Below are 16,216 nucleotides of genomic sequence, written 5' to 3'. Positions count from 1 at the left end.
TATAATACAGAAAATGTCAGTTTCACATTACAATAACAATTAATACCAGATTCAAAAAATATTTCTAGAAACACAACAAAGAATATCAAATAATAAAAATAAATCATATACCATTCTAGTTGGTATTCTCAATTCTCATACTAGAGAAGTTGAGTCGTTAAAATAATAATTTGAACTATGCGATATTATATATATGAAACCATTTCAAGATTTAATTTATGTCAACAAAGAAGTTTGTTTCTAAAAATAAAACATTTCAATAGCTTTATTTAGTTAGGATCAAAACATAAATAAACAAAGTATCCTGCTTTTAGCAAAATAAACTTAATTTAATTTGGAAAAAGAATTCAGTTTAATGAAATGCAAAGTTGGCCAACTTTTATTTCGAGAGTGGATTTCAGATACCTACGCGCCGGTAACCGGATAAATCATCACAAAGATAATTCATCACCTCTTTAAAAAGTTATATAAAGTCATGGAAAGTGATGAAACAAAAACTTTATTAACTAGGTTATGTAGGTTAGGTTAGGTTAAAAAAAATCATAGTTTCTAATGACTTTATATCACTTTTTAAAATTGTGTTGAATTGTCACTGTGTTGAGTTATCATGGAACCCTACGAGCAATGTTTATGGAAAATGTATCTAAAAACATTAAATAATCTCGCAGGGAAGCTTTTGCCAATACTAAACAATATGAAAGAAAATCATTTCAATCCTAGCCAAATTGTTGTAATCGCTAGTATAATAAGTATTGTGATATTAAATAAAAATATAATACCAACTAAAACTTCAAATTAAAAAATAATATGAAGCTTATAAATAATATACCCAAAACACGGACATAGAAAATACGAGAGGCCACCATTTTTACATATTTTTATAGTTCAATAAGAAATAAATTATAAAAATGTGTTCAAATCACAATGAACAATAATTTTAAAAATGTTTAATTAAAAAAAATATTTAACATTTGCAAGCAGAAAAACACAATAGACACACATTTATTTAAGGTTGGATTGAGATTGACCCAGAAACGAAGATTGATATTTACTTAACTGTCATAACAGGTGCAGAATGAGCTTCTTGCATGCATTTTAATTGACTTGCATTTATGAATAAACTTTTGAAAAAGATGCATATGAATAAACTTTTCTACTAGAATACGAAAGTGTTAATTTTATTTTCAATAATATATTTTTTTTAAACCATTACCTACTGTATGAAAATTACGTGATTTGCTCTGCGTTCTTTATTTACGTTCACATAAAACTGAAAGTTTTTTTTAAATGTAGTTTTACGTGACTATAACTGGATAAAACAGAACATGATAAAATAATAAGTTGGGTTTTAATTTTTCTTTATGAAATGAAATTTCGATAGTGAATTCGACGATTTTAGCTTGTGTGCTTTATTTTTACGAAATTGTAACGAACCTTTACTGAATCACTTCATTTACTTGTACGACACGCACCCGATGGCAGTTCGTTAAATCCATATTTTAAAATTATAACTCGATTTTACTTAAGTCGGTAAACAGTTAAATTATTAATAAACAGCAATTTTTAAATCAATTTAAGGGTGGTTCGTTCTCTATGATGCAAGTAGCTCAATGAATATTTGAGAACAATTCACCGATAATAAATACACACTCTTGTTTAGCGTTCATCGTACAACAGATGAGTCGATGATATCTCATTCTTAGTTGGAATTTCTATTTTCGTTGGCAACTAACTATACCTAAAGCAGAAAAACTGTTTGTCCCACGCAAAACTCACGAACGGTGAGCATAAACGAAATGAAAATTCTAGTTAAGGCGAAGCACTACAAAGTAATGCGAAATCATGTGTTTTTGATTAGAAAATTCTAGTTAAGGCGAAGCACAACAAAGCAATGCGAAATCACGTGTTTTTGATTAGAAAATTCTAGTTAAGGCAAAGCACTACAAAATAATGCGAAATCGTGTGTTTTTGATTAGAAAATTCTAGTTAAGGCAAAGCACTACAAAGTAATGCGAAATCATGTGTTTTTGCTTAGAAAATTTGATTGTTTATAATATTGTAGATGCTTTAATTAAATACTGTGAGTAAAACGCATCTTGGCCTTTGAAATAATTAAGTCTTTTTTATAGGCCCAGATAAAAAAATTGTATAAAATAAAATATAAAAATGCCCATAAAAACGGTTTTAAAGTTCAAAATCTCCTACTCTCCGGTTGTGGTTATATTGTATAATGTGGTATAGTTTTATAGTTCTTTATTTGTGCCTGAACTTAACACAATAAATAAAATAAAAACATATTTTGGTGATGTTCATTTCTTGCATAAATCAAAACCGGCGGTTGGCGTTAAGGCGAAGCTTTATGCTAAATCTCTATTTTGATTAATCTTTATAACGAATTGGTGTACATTATGAATACCAAAAAATATGCTTCAGATAAATTGAAGGTTTTCCTATCATTTGGCTTGAGTAGAATACAAATAAAATAATAAATTACTCAATAAAAAATATAAATGAAAACTACTAAAAAAAAACATTTTTTCAATAGAAATGTATGAACGCGTAAAGGAAACAACTTTTTTAAAATACAGTATTATAACCAGTGGCGGCCGGTGGTCAAAATATGTGGGGGTTCACCGGATTACAACATTAAGTCATAAAATAAATTAAATAAAGGTACATACCTATTTATAAAGAAGTTCTATTCTCTGTTCATTTTGTTTAGCAAAGACCTCTATCAATGCTTAACACTGATAGTGCGTTCAGTCTGTCCTGGCTCAACGTGTTAAAAGATTTTATTCTTTTTAACGTTGAGAAACATCTTTAGCTTTCAACTGAGGTCATTCCAAAGGTCACGAATGGTGCACAAAAGTTTTAGTAATTTCACAGTCTCGGGAAAGTCTTCTAATAAACAAGTACTATAAAAAAGTTGTAAAATTGATAAAGCGCCGTTAGCTTTTGAAAAATCGTCGCGGGCGTAAATTGCACAGAGTTTACCTTTTAGGTACTGAACTTTATTTAGGGAGTCATACGTTTTAAGCTTCACATTGAAATCATGTTCTGGGAAATTTGACCTGTATCGATTTTTATTAAATAGCTCATTATGGTGTTTACCTTAGGCACGGTAGCCTGAATCCAATTGCATTCTGATGTCAACTTTTCCTAAAACCTTTAAGCTCAAAACTTTTTGTAAATGTAAATGATAAGAATTATGTTTTTTGATTTTTTCAGAAAGGTGAGTTACATCAGTAACACCGCTGATTGTCCAAACTGAATCAACATCGTAAATTAAACACGTAAAACAAAATAAACTATTCAATTGATCACATGCACAGAGCTACAAGCTTTGTTATACAGTGTTTTGTTAAATGATCGAGTAAACTTCTTCGATCCAGATTTGCACTCTTATTTTATTATCAGTTCAGGTTTTAGGTGGACCGGCATTTTTTATTATCACTTTGTTTTCAAAACTCGACCTATTATTCTTAATGTATTCCACATTCAAACTCATTCTTAATTTATACGTTGAACAAACACAAAAGTAATCATAAATTAGTATAACATGCAATTGATATGCCTTATTAATAATTGATATACAAGATCGATATAACCTGCAATTAAACTTCAAAACTTTCTCAGAGTAAGAAAAGTTTTAAATTCAAGAGACAATGCCTGGCAACGGCGAGTACTGACTGAACTGATAATAAGTAATCTGACCATCACTCATCTCTTAATGACAAGTTTTATCCTGTATGCTTGTATCGAAGAAGCGTAACATTCGCTGAAAAATAGCAGATGGTAAATTGAAACAACGATATCGACAATAATATCAAACATACGCGTTTTAGTTTAACTTTCTACTGAATAAACCGTTCCTTCTGATGTGGTGGTAAAACTCCGAACGCCGTTCTTGATATGGTATTATTTGCAAAGAATAGTATGTAATGGTATGGACCCACGCTTTCGACTGTTCCACAGAATATGCGACAAAGCAGTTAAATTTTGGATCGCAATCGAAAACGAACTGCTACGAACATAGGCACAAGTCAAAGTCGGTCTGCAAGTTAAGCGCGCTTAATAAGTAGGTACCTTTTGAATGAGATATTATAACCGAACCGAGTTTCGTATTGTGATTAGCCATGTCGGAAATCTTGTTGGTTGTTCGGCGCTCGGGAGCACATATTAGCTGGCCGCCACTGATTATAACTAAGATTATCTGTGACAGTTTCACTTGATTATCTTTTGCTTTCTTATAAAATTATTTACAAAATAAATAAAAACCAGTTTTGTGCTTGAAATCGAACGTTTCTAGACTCCGTTTTTCAAGCGATTTTAATGCATATTACCTACAATATAAGGTACACCAAGAATATACACATTTTTGGCTTGTAGCGGGAATTTAAACCTTGATTGTTATTGTTAGCAGTCCGATTCCAAATGTCGCGACGTGCAGCAGTTTATCAGTGGTGACATGTATGATTTTGCTGATTGTTATTATTTGAAAAAAATATATCATCGGACAGAAAAATTAAATATACAGGGTGTATCGGCACTAACCCGACAAACTTTAACCAGCTATTCCTTAGCACATTTGGAGAAAAAAATGTTATAGGCACTTAGCTGTCCGGTAGCATTTTTTTTTCAATTAAAAACAAAAAAAAATTAAAATTTCCACACTACATCACTGTCATTGGTATTGCGTTTCGTGTTCAACAGCTGTTATAAGCAAGTATGTCAAAAAGCGTCTTCGCTCTTTCGAACACACTAAATAATAATAGTTAAAAATGAGACGAATGGTGCCGAGCCATTTCGTTGTGATTGTAAAAGTGCGCCAATATAGGTACACACGTGCATTATTCAACGGAATTCGAATAAAATATTTGCCAGATGGGTTTTCAAACTTTGACAAAGGATAAAACAGTGGTGGCATGTGTTGAAAATATGAATAATAAATTTTTTTATTATAAAAAACGTAACCGGACAGCAAAGTGCACATAAGATTTTTTATTCCAAATATGCTAAGGAATAGCTGGTTGAAATCCTTCGGATTTTTGCCTATGCAATTTTATTTTAATGTAAAGTGAATGTTGTCACAGGATATTTATTTGTAATTATCGTTATATAGCCATGTAAATAGCGTTACAGGTGGCAAGCTATATAACACATATTATTATTGAATAAACGAACAAATGGCGGAACGAGTTTGTCCGTCCACGGCATTATTTATACGAGGTATTGCAACCTTGGATAATTATTATACGTACATTACATTATTCAAACATCTTTTCATACAACGCTTTTAAAATGTATCACTTCTTAGTACAAAGACCATAACTGCGAAGTCAATACGTTTAGATTGATGATATATATATTATTTAAGGCGATGCACTACGTAGTAATGCAAAATCATGTGTTTTTGGTTTGAAAATTTGGTCGCCTAGAAATGTTTCAGATGCTTTAATTAAATACTGTGAGTAGAATACATCTTGGACTTTGAAATAATCGAGTATTTTTTAGATAAGTCTTTTTATAAGCTCAGAAAAAATAATGTATAAGGTCTATGAAAACTGCTTTAAAGTTCAAAATCTCCTACTAACGAACCCATTTTCGGTTATGGTTTTATTGTATAATGTGGCAAATTAAGTTATTTACAAAATGATCGAAAAACATTTAAATATTTGTGCCTGAACATCCACAAAATAAAATAAAAGGCAAATAAAATTAAAAAATGGGTCAAGTTCGGTTATGGTTTTATTGTATAATGTGGCAAATTAAGTTATTTATAAAATGATCGAAAAACATTTAAATATTTGTGCATGAACATCCACAAAATAAAATAAAAGGCACTTTTTGGCCATGTTTTTTTCGTGCATAAATCAAAACAGGTGGATGGTGTTAAGCGGGAATTTAAGCATTATCGCCATCTACGTAAGGTGTGTTATTGATAGCGGTTCGATTAAAAATATTACACGACGTAGTGCATCGCCTTAAGTGTAAATCTGGGTCTCTTTGGTATGGGTCAAGTAAAAGGTAAATCATATAAGGGCGCCTGCGCGGCCTTTTTCATAAAAAAAACGTAAATTTAGATTTGAGGTCAAAACACACGAGCAAACATATTTTTTAATTATGAAAGGGTATTTCTTATTATTATTATTTATTATTATCTTGTACGGAAATGCTCTAATTATTTATGTGTGTTTTAAATTACAAAATAATTGAGTTAGGTTAACGATAATTATTAAAAAAGCATTTTGATGGGCATTCAAATTACAACCGACCGATTTATGTTGTAAAACTAATTTGTCGTGTATTAAATAAAATTTCTCCCAAAAATACCCTTTTATGACGTTTTATCGGCACGTTGCTCCGGTTCACAAAGACTTAAGGTGGAAACACATTATTAAAACCCGACGCGACCCGATGAAACGCGATGCGTGTTGAGTCGAATCAAATGTATTGTTTTCTTATGACCAGAATCACACTATGAACATCCGACATGGCGTCGCGTCGGATGTTCATAGTGTGATTCTAGTCATAAGAAAACAATACATTTGATTCGACTCAACACGCATCGCGTTTCATCGGGTCGCGTCGGGTTTTAATAATGTGTTTCCACCTTTATCGTTTATATCATTCCGGTTTGAGAATTCAGTCGGCAAAAAAGCCAAACGTTTGAACAGTTATATAGTCTGCTAGTGAAATTAATGAAAATTTTAGAACGGTTGAGTGTGGGGTTTAATTACCCTAGAAATCAAAGATGGTGCATGACAGGGCGGAGGACATTGACCTGAGGTACTCAGAATAGCACGCGTTCTATGTTAGCACGTGTGGTTCTTTATTTAAAACAGGCGTGTCGTTTCGAATTAAGAACATTAATGTAATCAAACAGACGTGATCCAATAGGGAGGAAAAATTCCAGTCCGGCACTAAAAAAATATACGAATTAATGCTAGGTACCTATCTACGGCATCATATCATTTATATCAAAGTTCTCTACCTCGAGTTTAAAAATTAACAATAACTGAAGAAATACTTTAAAAAAAGTAACGTAAATAATGGCAACACTGAGCAAAGCTTTTTATTGATCGCTAAACTAATCCACGAAGGTAGGTACAATAAGGAAGTTAAAAATGTAATTTTTGATAAGCGTCAGGATAGACAGACTTTTATTCGTAGAAAATTAATCATTTTTAACCACAAAATTGGAATACGAATGGTTTCGAAGAGATGAAACTAATACCTTCGGTGAAATTACAACAGAAACCATTAAAGTATACAGCGATCGTTGTTTGCTTATTTATACTGTCTATCGCCCGCAAATTCAAAGTACCTACCTTGGTTCTATGAGAGCTGATACCGACTGAATGAAATAAAAGGCGGGAAACGGTCATTCAATATGGAACGCCGCCATGTTGTTACGCGAAATAATAGACAATGCAATGCGGCCGTGGTGGTTCCATAGACAAAGTAATTGCCGGTCAGATCAGATGGAGAAACAAGTATTATAGAGGATCGGTTGCAATATATTTTTTAATTACTGCAGTGTTATTTTTTAATGAAAATTCTAGTAGAATTTCAGCATAATACGGTCATTGAACCTTTAGTGGTTTACCAAAAATCTTAAAACTGATTTGTTTTAATTTCTAATTCATATTCGGTAAACACCTTATAATGAACATCTTAAAAATTTTCGGCTACCTACCTAAATGATCATTATAAGTTAGTTATACAGCGAATATAAATTAACAAGAATTAAAAACAAAATAAAAAAAATATAGCAAGGTTGCTTTTTTGAGAATTAAAGCTTAGAACTTCGATTGAATCAGAGAATACGTATTCTATAAGAGTCAATTAATATAGTATATTTTGTATAGTATCGCCTGGGCGAAAGACCAATATTTATCATCGAAACGTTACTTGAAACGACTTTAGTCGTGTTTGGTAATAGCTAGGTACTTCCATATCCCCCTCTCCAAATCCTTTAGTCTCACAACATTGGTGAATGCAATTGTACCACTGGCTTTGGGTTGTCGGGACTCTTGTACGATTCCTATTAACATATGGGAGTGATTGAGTGAGTTCTTGCGAGAGCCCTGAAACAGTAACCAACTGTTAGTTGCACCAGGGCGGGAAAGCGGTGGATATCCTCCAGGGCCTTTTAAAAGCATTCGAATAGTGTAACACCAGTTCTATAATCCCACGAAACACGAGAGCATTGGTATTGCACAGGTGGGTACCTAACTACCTACATCGGTACCTACCCGCGGCGGGACGCCCTTGGGCCAATTCGAGCACTGCATTGTCGTTTATCCGCTGTCAGCCAGCGAGCACTAGCGGTGGCAATAAATGGAAACTAAACCACTACACGTGGTTAGGGGCGGATCCCATATTGACTGGAATCATTTCACACTAATGAATAAAATTAAGACGGGAAAGTCAGAAATCAATCCACAGCATATCTGTTTGTCTGAAGTAGTATAAAATTCTTCTATCTGGAATTTCGTAGTGACTGTTCTACTCCATTTATTTTGGGGCCGGTCTGTATTGGCTAGAGCTTTTAAATATTATGGTACCTACCTATCTGAAGAAAGTTTGAAAAAAGAATTTTCATCGAGATAGTGACGATTCTTTTGACAAATTGTGGATTTCACAAATATACGGTTTATAATTAAGTAGTTCGGTAGTACCTACTTACAAATCTTATGTTTTTTTGGCGCGAGGTATACTTTTCACAGAACTACTAGTTTATTTAACGTTACACAATAGTTATAAAACTGGGCTTATTGCCAATATTTCTCCCTAATAAACAAAATTCTGAGCGGGAAATAAAAATACATTTACGTATACAATAAAAATGTAGGTAAGTTTTTAGATTCTCACGGCCAAAAGCATTTTTGTTGATTGTTTTTGGGGTGTTATGCCGTGTTGCGCTAACTCCTTCTTTAGCCGACGTTTCGGACAGCGTTGCAGTGTCCATCATCAGGGCAGATCCGGTAGATCCGAAGATGTGTAAATTTGACAAACTCGACAACCAAAAATTTACACATCTTCGGATCTACCGGATAACAAAATCAAAATAACACATCTGCCCTGATGATGGACACTGCAACGCTGTCCGAAACGTCGGCTAAAGAAGGAGTTAGCGCAACACGGCATAACACCCCAAAAACAAACAACAAAAATAAAAATGTTGCATTTTCCGCGTGTTATAATTATTTTATCTTCGGTTGATTTATAGGAGTTACCGCGATCGTGTACTCTTATTTCGAAACTGCTACCGGTAAGTCGACCAAGTTCAATGGAAAGAAACGCCGTGATTTCTCTTTTGCGCGAGTGTAAAATCGCCGAGAACACCGACTTAGCAATTATAATACAATCAAAAGCCTTTAAAACGCTAACGAAAATTAGATATATTTTGTATGTTTTTAACTTAAATAATATATATTTTGTAGGTTTCTGTTTTCCAGAGTGGAATATACTCTCAGTATCCCTGGTGAAACACAACCAGTCAAAATCGAAACGTTGTTTGAAATGGGTTTAGCCGTGCAGCCGGTTGCAAGCAATTATTACAATATTACTGTGGTTGACATATAACTATGTATATGGGAGCATAAACTCCGAGTAATCGCTTCGGTTATATCGAAAATCAAAAATTATATCGTTTTTCGTTTCCAACCGATTATTAAATACGATTAATGCAAACAAAGTTATCTCTCATTGACGGCTAGAAGATAATATTATAAACGGAGAAAAATTAGTATTGCTGATTTATTAAAATCCTGTTAAAAAGTTGACAGCAGGCCATTTACTATAAACTATTGGTAGTTTCATAATATATCGGAACACGTGATCATGCAGCTGCGTTTATCCTGTTATTATATAATTATGACGAAATGCGAAAATATTAGAATTTTTATGAACGGACGGGTGTTCCGACATCGCCATAACACATTCGTGTTTTACTGATACGTAGTTTATTATAGAAATCTGTCAATTCATCCGTTAAAGGCCTGCAGTCCCGTTTTTAACAGGAATACGATTAATTTTAACAGTATTTAATAAATTAGTAATATTTCATATCAGTAGTTTTCTCTGTGATATTCGACGAATGAATCTTTGTCAGTGTCTTTATAGTTTATTTTCACTACTATTACTGATTCACAGTCTTCAATTTTACCTACGACTTGTTGTACAATTTCTAATAATGTGTAGGTACATTAATTATTAATAATGTTGCCAGTTTTCATCTTAAGTTAAAGTTAACGGTGTCAAGCATAGAGGAAATAAATATAAATGAGATGTCAAGCCCAAACGGGCGCGACTTCAACCCGTGCTCCATTTTATGGACAAGTTTTGTAATGCAATATAATTTAAAAACGAACATAATATTTTTAATAAATAATCAACATCGTAATAAATAAACGCCACGAGCTTCTACGCCATCTTGGTTCTAGCATATCGTTATCGGACATTTTAATCAAAAACTTCTATGGTTATCTTATCTCCACAGAGATAGCGTCTTTAAAACTATGATGAAAATACTCCTTAGACGCGTAGACGCTCATACATAATTCATTCACTTGCTAATATTTATGTATTTATAAGAGTCGTAAAATTAATTAAATACTTTATTCCTTGTCAATACAATTAAATGCTTCAAATAATTTATAGTCCGAGTAAACAATGTCTACTAGGTTATAAAAATATAACATGCAAAGAATTAAATCGTAGTATTTGGCAACGGACAGAAAAAACAAACTAACAGATTATGTACTTGGCTAATTTTTTATTGTATTTACGAAGTTAGGTTGGTTTTTAGTTTATTCTGGTGAGAGAAACATTGATTTTTTTTTGTTGGAATGTTACATTTGATGACCGTTAAATCGACGAACAGAGGCATTTTGAAATTTGTACGCATTATGGATATTACATGCCGATCCGTGATTTGTTTCAGTCTTTGATCAATTATAACTAATAAAATAACGGTCATGTTTGTCAGCTGATCAAAAACTGGAATTAAGAATCGACGTTTAGGGCGGGTTGTTTCAGAGAATCTGAACAATTCATCAATTTTCAAAGTTGATTTTCAAGTTCTAGAAGTTTTTATTCAAATTCGATTATAATTTCAGTTTTGTGAAGCAACTGGAAAAATATTGATACAATAACCGAATTTGAAATTTGAAGAATTGCTAAAATGCTGTTCACACATCAAAATTGCGCTATTTGTAGATTTGAAAATGTGAGGATAGTTTAAAATAACAAGTTCTCCGCCATCAGCACAAGGAAGTTATTTGGAGTAAAAATAATTAAATTATCAATTAAAATAAACATGGCTACACAGACATAAGAATATAATATAGACTAGAAATTAAAGGTGAGGGGTAAAATCAACTGTTGAAGAACGAAGGGGGTAAAGCTGACTGTGATTCGTCAATAAATCAATATGACAGTATATAGGCATCTCGCATTTTAATATCATCATTTAGTTCTTAAAAGTAAAATCTGCTTTTGAATGAATAGACATTTTTACATGGGAGCGCAAATTACTCGCCACGTTATGAACAAATTTGCGAAGTCCAAATTCGGAAAAAAAAAATCTTCTATTTTCAGAGTCGAATATTTTGTTTACGTATTTAGTTAAGACACTTTTATAAGTGTTCATAATTTACTTCCCAGTAACAACAATGCGCACACTTGAGAATCGCTACATTCGACCAGATGTATCTCGATGTAATAGTATATGTTTCTACAACTGATCCATATTATACGATGTGAATAAGCTTAAAATGATGCTTACATATGGAATGTAATACGACAATTGGGTTTATTCTCTTTTTCACATCTATTTTTACAAGTTTTCATATCACAAGCCACTATTTTGCCGTGTTATTTCATAAAATGCCTCGACCATAACTCGACGCTAGTTCGAACAAGAATGATGACGTCACATTCTCAAGATTCACGGGAAGCCATACGCGAGCCCAGCCGGCTCCAATGGAACCGGTATGGGGAGTGGGGAATAATACGCTTTTAATCACTTAGGGCAGGTCTACTAATATTCATATGTCTATGCACGGCTACCTTCTCGCATTTCAATTGCTTTAACTTTTGCCAACGAAGTATAATACCATTACCAAGAAACAATTATCCGAAATACAAGTTATCCAAAATAGAGCCGTAAGGAATATATTATATCATATACCATGGGATACACAAGCTAAAGATATATACCTACTCACAAACACAAATAGGTACTTCATTTTACGATTCTGCCAAAATATAGCTTCACAAATGCTATTTCTAAAAATAGATCAACACTCCTCGCATACCAACACCAAACCAGTCTTTTTCCGACATACACCAGCACAAAATACGATCACGAAATCAAATACACTTATCGTCATCAACAAACACGAATAAATTTGGAATTAACTCGCATGAACACAATACAACGCATTACATAGTAACCTAAAACTTCCAGTAACAAACAATAAAAACATTGGCAAAGTCTCATAGATAACATTTTCTCAACAGCTTTATTAACCAGAACACTATATTTTTTTGGAACTCTAACTACTGTATACCTTTTTTAATGTATTTGTGAAATATTTTACAATTAACTGTGTTAAGTTCGTCTAGTCTGTTTTATGATCTATGTATCTACACTATCCCTTTTAAATTCGTATCCTTATGTAAAAATAATTTCATTTTAATTGTTTAATGTTGCCTTTCTCGTGTTTTATTAAACTCATTGAGAATAATGCGTTATAAATATTATTGTGGTTATTTTGCAATATTAACACTTAAATAAATAAAAATATGCCTAAATATATAAACCTCACGTCAGCCGTGATGAAGTATTTCTTTTAGCAAATAAACTTGTCATTGCAGAGAACACCTACGTCACTGTTAAGATTCAGCATTCCTGTTCAGGAAAGCACAAAACGTGACCAATAGATTCCCAAGGCCCGCGAGCCAACAACTAAATGAACAGGCAACGAACGAACGCAGTGCCGACTCAATATAGAATTATTTATTTTAGTTTTTCACGGGCCGTTTCTCCATTGCCGATTTTACGCGAAAGAGCTGTTCGCTTCACGAAAGCACGATTAAAAACAGTTTAATAATAATATTAATGAAAATAGCAAAATTAATTTATGCTCAATCTTGCACAAAGTCTAATTTGCACAGGTAAGCATGTACAGTAAGACGGCAAAACGGTATACCTACCGCGCAAACGTCTTGCATGAACGTTAATTTGCGCAAACTAAATTTGTTCTAATTTGCACAAGTAAGAAAATACGCCAAAACTGTATAATGCGCAAATCGCTTGCATTCACTTCAAAATTAAATGATTCAGTGTACCGCGTTTTTTGTGCAAAATTTTGAACAAACTGATTGCGCATGCAAGTCGCTGCATGGAGATGGACAAAGATAACTAAATAATTCATAGAGGAAAATTAACACTTTGGTAAGTAGGTATTTATAGGTGAACGAAAATTTTTCAATAATGAGCTGCGGAGCTTCGAAATATTGCAAGACTAAATATTGTTTGTTCCCTCCTTCTATGTTTGTACCATATTATTATTTTTTTAAATATCAATTGCTTATTCTTATTAATAAGAAAAAAAGCGTAAAAACTTGAGTAGTAACTAATAATAAAATGTAGATTCAGCATAGAAGGTAAATTTGAGTTCAAATTTTGCAGTTCGATCTTTTTCACGAGGAAAATTGGGACATAACCTTAAAAACCAGAACGCTTGGCCAAAATGAGCATTGCTACTTGCGAAATGCTCTTTCATGCACTAATAAGCTAATTCCTTGTTTTCGATGTCAAAAGTAACATAAAATAAACGTTTTTTTTGTTAGTGTTATCTACATAAATAATATTGAAGTGATCATTGCCGACAAACATATAAATCATAACCATTTTCTTTAAACGAGAACCCTTAATTATTATTATTAGTCGGCAGGTTTACTACTTATGAGAAATGAACACGATCCACCTGACGTTAGCCAAGCGTGATACTCATGGGATTATCTACCAACAAAGCCGAGATGTTAACTAATTATTTATCGGACACCCACAAAGTAAATGATTATTTTAGACACGAAAGTAACGATAGTCAAATCACTAAAGAAATCACACTATTGTCAAAAGACTGAAAAAAATGTCGTCCTAATGGATATAATTAAATCGTAAAGTTCAAACAATCGAGAAGATACGAATAATAATGCTCCTTTGGTAGGAAGTTTCCCCATGCGTGAAAATACGCTCACTAAGCAAATTCACGAGAGTAAAAAACTAAAGTTGTTTGTCATAAAATGGTCGTAAAGGAAAAACTTTGTCGGAAACGGGACGCAAAATGAAAAAAGAGACCGAGTTTCGTCACTAGTTATATTATAAGTTCTTTACTCCGAGAGTCGCCGCTGGCAATCTGACAACACTGTAAACACGGACCAGTCGACAGTCGACACACACATCATTACAATACACTCAAACACTGATGACTTGATTATTTTTACGATAAACTCGATAAATTTGAGCGAACTCCTCACGGAATAACACGAAACGATTCAGGAACAAAGAAGAACCTTCGTTGCGCAAGATCACACAAATTTCACGTCAGATTCACAAATTATTTGTGTATCAATCAAATTATCACAGTGTACGCAATTCTGTCACGAATTTACGAATACTTTTCACTGACCTCCGTGTATGAAGAAGTATTCGGTATGTTTCGAGGCGAACCTTGACGATCGATCACATGACGAAGCTGTATTTATACAAACAATGCGAAAGCACGAAGGAATCGCATACTTCGCGGGAAGAAAGCGGAGGAGTACTGCCCGATTTACGATAAATGCCTTTGGAATTATTTCAAAAGTCTAAACTCATAATAACAATTCGTCGGAAACAGTGTGTATGTAGTTATAACGGTACCCAGCCAACGCTCTGCTCGACTACTGAACTCTCGACCGAGCGGAACGTCCCGAGCCAAGACAGAGCAGGCAGCAGGCAGCGAGGTCCCTACTGCTTCTGTCGCTAGTGGGAAGTTTACTATCTGGGTTCATAACAAAGCTATCTTCCCATCACCAGAGGCCCTTCAAACACCAAAAGTCTCCACCGTAAACATTCGCGAGCCACAGCAGCCGCACACGAACTTGCTCCGCCCACCGGGGCCGCCAGTGCCGTTTAGGGCAGGCAGATAAGAAATTCAGGTTGGACAGGGACGTGGCAATTCGTGCTAGTCACCACTTGAGGAACTAACTTTATATTAATAATAGCGAAGTTTCGGAAGAAAGCACTAAGATCTCACAAAAAGGTAAGAATGTTGTTCACATTACCTTCCGTCGCGAAGGTGGCGAACTGACGAGGAGAGAACCGCTAACGTCTCGGCGGTGGCCGAACAACGGTGAATAAATCCGAGAACAGGGAACGTCGCCATTCGGACTACCGACTAGCACTCACTTATACACGCACTAACTTTATTCTGTCTGAACGAAACTTTGTTTTTTAGACAAAAGAGCGTTTCTCCCTGTCAATTAAAACACTTTTTATAAGTTTTAGTTTATATAACACTTCTAAAACGATATTGAACACGACAAACTCTGTACGGGTATCGCAAACCGACACGGAGAAGAGTGGCGTCCACCTCTCGCGGCTTTCCGAACTCGACTGAGGAAGGGCGGGGACGGCGCGGGATCAGAGGCCGACTGCAGACGAACATTACCGAAGACATCCGAAGGGCAGTGTGCACATTTTGCTTGCTTTCACGTCAATCTGGTTCTGAAAAATGTAGGTACCTATACGGCAGGATCATAATATGCCGGTATCAGTATGTATGTATTATTATTATGATCAATGACCAATGACGTTATAATACAATTCTTACAGTGTTTGTTGTCTATGTACAAGAGTGAAGAGTAGTAAGTTGTAAAACATGCACGGCGCACGGGCGCCGGGCGGATTATTGGGTAGGTACCAACAACGTCGTGCTATGATTTTAACGATAATAATTAGTCTGTGCAGCATGTTATGTATCACTTCCGCCAGCCACCTACCTCAAGTTACCGTCTACCTGTGACCAGGGCCGGCCCTACGCGGGCGCAATTGGAGCGGTCCAATTGGAGCTGATTGCACCTAACACATAACAGTCCTAACAGATCGCCATTGAGATTATTTTTCACATAAACGGAGCTACACTGAAATACAATC

The 16,216-nt window shown here is 34.2% G+C and overlaps 1 protein-coding gene across 1 annotated transcript in view; it reads right to left on the bottom strand.

The window, feature by feature from the left end:
- The window catches only part of LOC149423175 (uncharacterized), a 183,128-nt gene extending 167,468 nt beyond the window's left edge, over positions 1–15,660 (bottom strand). The window contains exon 1 of the mRNA XM_089632534.1: positions 15,346–15,660. The gene's annotated coding sequence lies outside the window, so the exon portion shown is untranslated. The remainder of the gene's footprint in view (positions 1–15,345) is intronic.
- Positions 15,661–16,216: the final 556 nt, after the last annotated feature.

The sequence above is a fragment of the Hesperophylax consimilis genome, chromosome 6 (assembly GCF_061612785.1).
Source record: "Hesperophylax consimilis isolate HC1 chromosome 6, BYU_Hcon_1.0, whole genome shotgun sequence".
In the NCBI taxonomy this organism is placed as follows: domain Eukaryota; kingdom Metazoa; phylum Arthropoda; class Insecta; order Trichoptera; family Limnephilidae; genus Hesperophylax; species Hesperophylax consimilis.
Note: the sequence above shows the minus strand (reverse complement) of the source record. Positions and strands in the feature narration are given on the sequence as shown.